The 8,024-nt window shown below is 36.3% G+C and overlaps 1 protein-coding gene across 2 annotated transcripts in view; it reads right to left on the bottom strand.

The window, feature by feature from the left end:
- LOC110460918 (zinc finger protein 91-like) overlaps nt 1-6,249 on the bottom strand; it is an 18,179-nt gene extending 11,930 nt beyond the window's left edge. Inside the window, exon 1 of one of the 2 annotated variants that reach the window (XM_021514135.1) lies at nt 6,175-6,249. The gene's annotated coding sequence lies outside the window, so the exon portion shown is untranslated. Of the gene's footprint in view, nt 1-6,155 lie in introns of both variants that reach the window. The other variant, XM_021514134.1, reaches the window with a different exon arrangement.
- Nucleotides 6,250-8,024: the final 1,775 nt, after the last annotated feature.

Below are 8,024 nucleotides of genomic sequence, written 5' to 3'. Positions count from 1 at the left end.
GGATACTTTTTGGTAGGGGGGTACTTTTTATGCATGACACCGGAATTAAAATCCATCATATAGCCTGGAAGGCTATTTAAAATATTTTTAATTTACATCAGATTGTCAAATCAAATTGTGTTCTGACGAATGTATGTTGTCAATTCCAGCTGATGATGTGTCTTAATCCTAATTTTGAAATCATATGACAAAACACTTGAACATCATCAACCATGCCCACCATCAAGTTATAATCCCACCATCATATTCTAAGCCAACTTACCATGTTAAAATGTACCAAACCAACCATAATGTACCAACCCAACTATCTTGTACTGATTCCCTTATCATCCTTCATGTCATCATATGTATATATAGAAAGCAAACCACAGTTTCTGGGCCTATTGTAGGCCTATCATACATGTTAGCAATGTTCATTAAGCATTAATTGTCCTTGTGGTAAGGTGACATGATTCTTTGTTTTCCCCAAGATTCAAATCAGGTGTTACATGAGCGAAGCCCAGGCGAAATATGAATATTTCATTATACTTAATAGAACTGTAGCGGAACTGCATTGGTCGATTGCTGGCGACCAGGTAGCTCAATTGGTTAGAGCATATGGCTAGAGTTCTGAGGTTCCCAGGTTCGAATCTCTTTCTCCTTTTATAAATTTGGCACCCAATGAAATATACCCACAGAAGATGGTATAGGGTCTTGTGTGTCTTCGGGGTCAAAGATTTTGTTAAAGGAGGGAGGAATGTGGCGGAACTGGACTGGGTCGATTGCCGGCGACCAGGCAGCTCAATTCAGGTTAGAGGGTCCGTCTAGAGTTTGGAGGGTTCCTGGTTCGAACCCTGGTCTGGCAATTGCATTTCTCTTTCTCCTGTTACAGAACAATAACCCACATCAATGATTATCAGGCACATGTGCCAATTTGTTGTCGTCGGCTTCATCCATTTGGAACTTTGTGCTGCCTTTAGCACATTTTACTATAGAGGTTTCGAATAAGGTAAATATGACCAGAGAAACTCATGAGAGTGAGTGAATATATTTTCCCCATAATGCGATCAATAAAAATCCAAAATTTTGCAATATTTTCTGCTTACCCTCAAACTCTTCAGCACCAAAGTTGACCGCACAAAAAAAAAGGATAAAGGACGTTTCACAACAATTTGAGTTAGAACCACATGTATCATAAATTGGTCTAAAGGAAGTGTAAAGGCCTTGTACCTCATGCTCCCTGGAAACCTACAATTTTCCTCTAAAAACTATAAGTTCAAAGGTCGTAAGGACCAATCATGCTTCAAAGCATATTTGCCAGAGATCTATAGTTATGACCCTGAGACTATGTCCCTTGGGGTAAGGTAATACCACATTTCTAAGTCCCTACTGGCTGGCTGGACCCCAGGTATTTGGTCTCTTTACACACAGCAGTTGTAGATACAAATTAATCAAATAACAATTGTATCATATTCTTACATATAAACTCTTGTAATATGTACAACATGTACATATTGTGACATCATCAAATAATAATGAAACAACGTCAAGAGAACATAATGATGTTACAATGGAGAAAATAGACCATGCAAAGATGACAGAATTTTTCGACTTGAAGAGTCACACGAAAAACTGAGTGCTTTCAATAGTCACTAAAATTCTTGATCCTTTGATAAAACGAATCAAAATTTCCATTTCATACGAGATTTAACTGAGAACTGGTAGTGGAAGGGAAAAGATTGTGTCTACAGATTGGGAGACGGACGGACAGATGGATTACTCCATTCCCTCTTCCGCCCACTTCATTGCAGGGGATATAAAACTCTAAATAACTTTATTTATGAACCCTTTTTCCTCAATTCAGTTCCATTATCTTAGACTATAGCACTGTCACAGACCTTTCGGTATGTCCTATAAATAGATTGTACCGACACTTTTGAACAATGTGAAGCACACTGAATGCTTTTCAATTTTGCTTGACATTTTCTGTCTTAAGGGTTCAAAAGCTGGTCCCTCGATGTTTTTATTATCTTTTTATTTTTTTGACTGCCATGAAATAAAATTTCAGCACCTGGAGAGATATTTGTATTTGATTTATGTACCTGGGTATTTAAATATGTATACCCGAATTTCTCCCTGTTTGCTTATAATTACTAAAATCATGTGAAATGGTGTGATGCGGTCGGGTCTGTCTGGCTTTTAGACCAGAAGTGTCTAGAGTATAGTATCTTTTAATGTCTTTCATATGTCCTGTGCCGATTTGTTGCATTACCGTATTTTACCAAAAAAAAGCCCCACTGCTAGCGAAAAAAGATTGACCAAAAGTAGGGAGTGTCCCTGCTGTTCACAAATTTATGCCATCTTTGGATATATCATTGTTTTGATCTAAAAACACACCACACATCATGTACTTATATTTTATCATTTTGTAAAATAACAACCAACAGTCAGAAGTTTTAATAACAGTAGTCTAGTGGTAGGATGCCAGACTCGTGACCAAAGGGTTGTGGGTTCGAGTCATGGCACGGCACTGTGTTGTATCGTTGAGCAAGATACTTTACTCCGCTTGTCCCAGTCTACTTAGCTGCGGGAACCGTAGCTTCCATGTCCGATTTTTATTTTATTTTATTTTTTATTGTTATTGGACCATGGTAAAAAAAAATGGACACAGAAGCTACAGTTCCTGCAGCTACAGTCTACTCAGCTGTAAAACAGTATGTGGTTGGGCAGTGCTAGAATTGTTGAATGCTAGACTAAGCTGTGAGTGTCGAAATGGCAGCACCGGTTGTATGCTCCCCAGGGAGTGAAGAAGATATTGGCTGGTTGCAAAGGCCCCATAACCACAGATAATAATTTGTGAACCGCTTTGTGACAACCTACGAACTAGCTATATAGGTTGTGATAAAGCAATATATATAAGAACCTCAAATTATTATTTTTATTATTATACCACAAGTTGATAAGTTGATTATGCTGTTGTTTTTCTGAACCGATTTTCTATTCAATTGGTCCTGATAATTCATCTTATTAAACACCGTTTTGTGTAATTTCTTATTGATACAATGCTAACATTCAGAGGTGTAAAATTTTCAACAGCATGATGATGCAGTCTATCAGATGTTTAGCTGGCACAATTAAAAGATAATCTGGCCATTTCAACAAGCTAAATTTTCCGGAAGTTATCGTAAGAGCTCTTCAATCACTTGACCAATCACATGACTGCTATTCGAGAGCTCTCGTGATTTATCACTGAAAACATCGTGGAATCTCGTAAGACTTCGAGTAAACAACAACTGGAAAATGGTTCACCGATCGATCATTAAAAAACGTGAGGTTTTGAGGACTTTCCGCAATTTCATGTCCCATGCCGTGAGACTTTATCGGAGGTGAAAATCCGTGAGATCTGGCATGTATGAAGATTTGAGCAAACTAGCTACATATGTAGTACATAAGCCTAAGACATTTTAGTATAATAGGCTGAATTAACACAAAACTATTGTCTAAATCCAACAAAAAACAACAAAACAACTTATCTGTGTGCAGACTGGAAGCACTATGAGCAAGAGGCATGTTTTCATGAAAAAATAATTCTTCCATATGATGAATTCTTCTATATGATGTAGTTCAATGAGGAAGCCATATATGCTTTAAATTGTTGGCATTGTTTAGTGGTTGATACAAATTTCAGAATGACAATTTTTTATACGAACTTAATCTGACAGAAAACGACTCAAAAATGTATTTATAACTTCCTTCTTTAATGCATACAATATTAATATATGTACTGGGTAAAGGATTTGGTACAAGAAAAAAGTTTTAAATTAAAACCTGCAAAATAAACAACCGTTAAAAAAAGGAAAAGCATAGTGTTCTTTCAGCAACAGAACAGTGGTTTTTTTTTAAGTTCAGTCAACTAAAGACTGCGGGGAAGCTACATATTCAAGTTGAGAAAGATCTCTCCAGCACTTTCTGAGAAACATTTTTAAATATGAATCTCAACTGTAAAAATCCAAGATGACCAGCTGTCAGCTATTTTGTGTATCTGATTAGTCTCAAAAGTAAACGTGCACAGCTAGAGACCAAGAATGTTATATATGAAATCACTTATGCAAAGTTCATTTATCAATGTTTTCTTGTTCAAAATCTGTTAACATAAATTACCGTGAGATTTTGCTATGATTAAAATAGTATTGCATTGTAACATTCATATTGATTTGTGTCAAGTTAGTATGATTTTTCATAGCTCATAAAAGAGAAATTCAGCCTTAGTATTTAAATTAACTTTAGATCAAATCCCTTTCCGTAGCATTTATTTGGGTCGCAAAATGATTGATATATATGCATGTTCTTATGCCAGTGAACTATTTATATGGGTCATACTTGAAAGTGTCTTCAAACGAAAACAAGCATCTTTTAGTGACAACAACCATCGCCAGAAAAAAATGCTTAAATTCTGAAGGTATGTTATTCATATTACTACAACACACTTATATACCAAGCTTCGTGTCAATTTGTGGAAAATTACTAAGTTGTGTGAGGTGAAATTTGACGATGCACAATTATATGAGTATTTAGCTTTACGGAAAAATTTATTTATTGAGCAGTATTGTAAACAGTCAACAGGGAGGGGATGCATTATTTATGAGATGCCTATGACTTTTTTTAGAAAGATGATCGGCCAATGGATGCCAGGCACCGGTGACTAAGAATTGGCCGTAAACATGCAACATTTCAAGCTTAACACAGTTGTGAGGCTGGAAATGTCAGTGTTTGATAAAGCTCTCAAAGTTGAAAAGTTCCTAATGTGTACAAGAGACTGATTTTTTTAACTTGTCTAAATGGCATGTTAACAATACCGAAAACCACCGCAGCAATCGTTGCAATATTGTGTTCGGAATTGGTACATATCTAATGGAAATAAAGTAAAATGACAATTGTCAAAGACAGAAACATAAAAACAGACATTGGCAACTCACGCAGATCTAGATCTCACAAAAACATGAATAATCATACAGTTAAGGCAGCAGAAATAAGATACACCGCGAGACTTGGTATGCAGCTGCGTAATTATGCGGAACCGGCTCTAGATCTCTGAGTGTTTGTTTTGACAGCTATTAGCACATGTCGATGCAGAATGATCCTGGCGACGATGGACTGGTCAGTGTGTTACCTGTGAGAATTTGTGTATTTGTCAGTTCGTGTCAACATGTCACATATCCTAAACATATACATGAACATAGATGTATATAGACATTTTTGAATTCACCAGCTTATGTTCAGAAGTTCTCTAGACTCATTATTTACTAAATTGGATCACACTTGCAAATCCGAATAGATAGCGATTTGACCTTCAGTTACCATGACCAATCGTAAAAAAAATAATGGTTAATTGATTATGAGATGATCAAAAGTTGGTCTCCATCTATTATCTATTGATTAATCGATTATTCGAATAACTATAGCTAGTAGTAGGCCTAGTAGATGTGTTATTTAGTCATATATGTATAACACATATCTTATGATGTCACTTACTTATGTCATTATTGAACAATTTTGTCTGGCAATGCTTCTGATCAACACTAGAGAGTTGTATCACAGGAGCCTGAAGTTCTGTCAATTATTGACAGAACTTCAGGCTCTTGTGATTTTATACATGTGTGCTACGCTGCCGTTTGTAAAAATTAAATTCACAACACTCCGTTTATTTTTCAAATGTCAATTTGAACTCTGGTGTATATATAATAGCCATAAGACCAACATAGGTTGTGGTGTTGCTCATTTTATTCAGATTCGGTATTTTTAAAGATTTTGTCTGTCGATGGTAGTTGTCACTTGAAGGCGCGTGTTGTCGGTTGAAAACGCTTTTAGTAGTTACCAAATTTTATTAAAACATCAGCCTTAATGCCTCATTCGTGAGAAAGTTATCATCGTTACAGTCATAATAATTAATAGCTAATGCACATATCCAAATTATATATCTGAATTCCGATGTTTAACCGTGGTCTTGAAATAAATGACTTATTAGAGGGTTAATAATCTAAGAATAAATTATCGTGAAGGGTGCATTATTTATGTTCACAGGCACCTGTGTTGGATCATAGCCAACATATTTAACTAACTAAACGCACAGAATTTGTATTGCATTTTACTAAAATGGAGTATTTTTTATATATTACCTGAATTGCAGTCATTTACCTTTTCGTCATGCTCTTCTGGTTCATATAGCAGTCTCTCAAAATGCCTTTGTTGGTCTTACACCGGAAATGCGGGTGGCACTAAAGGCCTAAATTGCGATATGAAATGACCGGAATTTAGCTGAATTGAGGGTTAAAGCTGAGTAAGAAAAAATTGACTATTTTAATGTTTTAATCCGAGGATGCTAGAAAAGTAATGAATTGGTTCAGAAATAACCAACATACAGTGAATTTCAAGGCGGATACAGGCATTTATTTAGGGTGTTGAACTTTAAAAAAGGACATTTTCGAGCTAAGGAATTGACATAAAAAGCTTTATTCTATTTTCTGTCATCATAATATAGGGATTGATATATAGGGTATATGTCGCTGATTATAGTGGAGACCTAGGTCCGGCCGGGGCAAGTTCGTCCCATACAAAATATTTATAAGAAGTCGTGAAGTTGACAGGAAATCCTGACGTCGAATGTTTTATGACGTCATGATCTTTCTCCAGACTGCCTGTCCGAACTTGTCCCAAGACAAGTTATCCACTCTTCAGACAGAAAAAGGTTGAACAGTTCTTCAAATGCGAACATGTTAGCCCTTTTATAATCATTTTATGAAAGGTGTGGGATTTCTTTTCTTTTAAAAATGATTTATACGTACCTAAATTTCATCGTCACAGGAGAATCTAGAGAAGTGTCAGTCTCATGTTTAGTGATGCAAAATGATACATTCATGTGCATTCTGCGCAGACATTGGGGGAAATATGCATTGGATTATGTTATTAAATAAAATAATTTGTTTAACTAAAACTTTAAATATGAGGTTTGCTGTCCCACGGAATTAGTTATCCGAGTCCGTGGCTGTTTATTGTACCTCAACTACTAGCGAACGGTATGCTTTAACGACTCTACGATACTGGACAACAATATATATCATAATCACAATAATTACTCTTAATGATCATTTACACTTGAAACCACAAATGAAAATACATGTAAAAATGAAAATAGACTCAACATTCATCTATCAGCTCGAGTATAATTACTTAACCTAATTCCAACAAATGGTATAGCCGGTAATTTGACAACACGGCCGTATTTCTAGTCGGCCTAGGCGCGCGCCGGGGTTGTCAAGTCAAAGTGCGGACCAAAAGTATCTAATGAAATCATATATCATATTGTTGTCGTTGAACGTCGATCGGAAGCTTGAGCTTGTGAAGACGTCTAAATATCCTCTTCTGACTTGATACGTTGCTAGCAGAATAGCCTGCCATCAACGGACTGCGGTTACGCAGGGGTTAAAACCATTTACAATGTATCAAGCTTTTACACTATATTTTATTGTGAATAATTGTTTATTATAACAATAATTTATGTATGATTTGAAATATTTATGTATATACCCTCAATCATACTATAGGGGGTAACTAACATTTTAATGGTAATATGTTATTACTATTTCTTTTCGTTTAATGTCAAAGATCCCGTGCACGTGTGGATCATTAATGATGAAAGGAAGGGCAGAACTTCCTGGGGTGATTCCTCCACAGTGTGTTTAAGTTTGACTTGAACTCGTTAAGTGTATATGTACACTTATATCGATATATGGTTTTACTAAATAGTATATGTGCGCACCACATCTTGTCGACGCTCATATAATATTTGATAAAACGATATTGTCTACGTACTTCTACATAGAGGCCGAAGTGATCGGTGACGTCCGAGTAGACAGCCATCGTCATCATCTCATGTTTGCCACGCCGACGCAGATTCGCTTCCTGCAGGAGGAGCGACGCTGGTACTGTGACGGTACCAACAGCTTTGGAGCATCCACGCATTCCTGCAACAGGACGGATGTACGAAG

The sequence above is a fragment of the Mizuhopecten yessoensis genome, unplaced genomic scaffold, assembly GCF_002113885.1.
Source record: "Mizuhopecten yessoensis strain PY_sf001 unplaced genomic scaffold, ASM211388v2 scaffold10523, whole genome shotgun sequence".
Taxonomy (NCBI): Eukaryota; Metazoa; Mollusca; class Bivalvia; order Pectinida; family Pectinidae; genus Mizuhopecten; species Mizuhopecten yessoensis.
The sequence above is the reverse complement of the archived record's forward strand: the minus strand, read 5'-3'. Positions and strand labels throughout refer to the sequence as shown.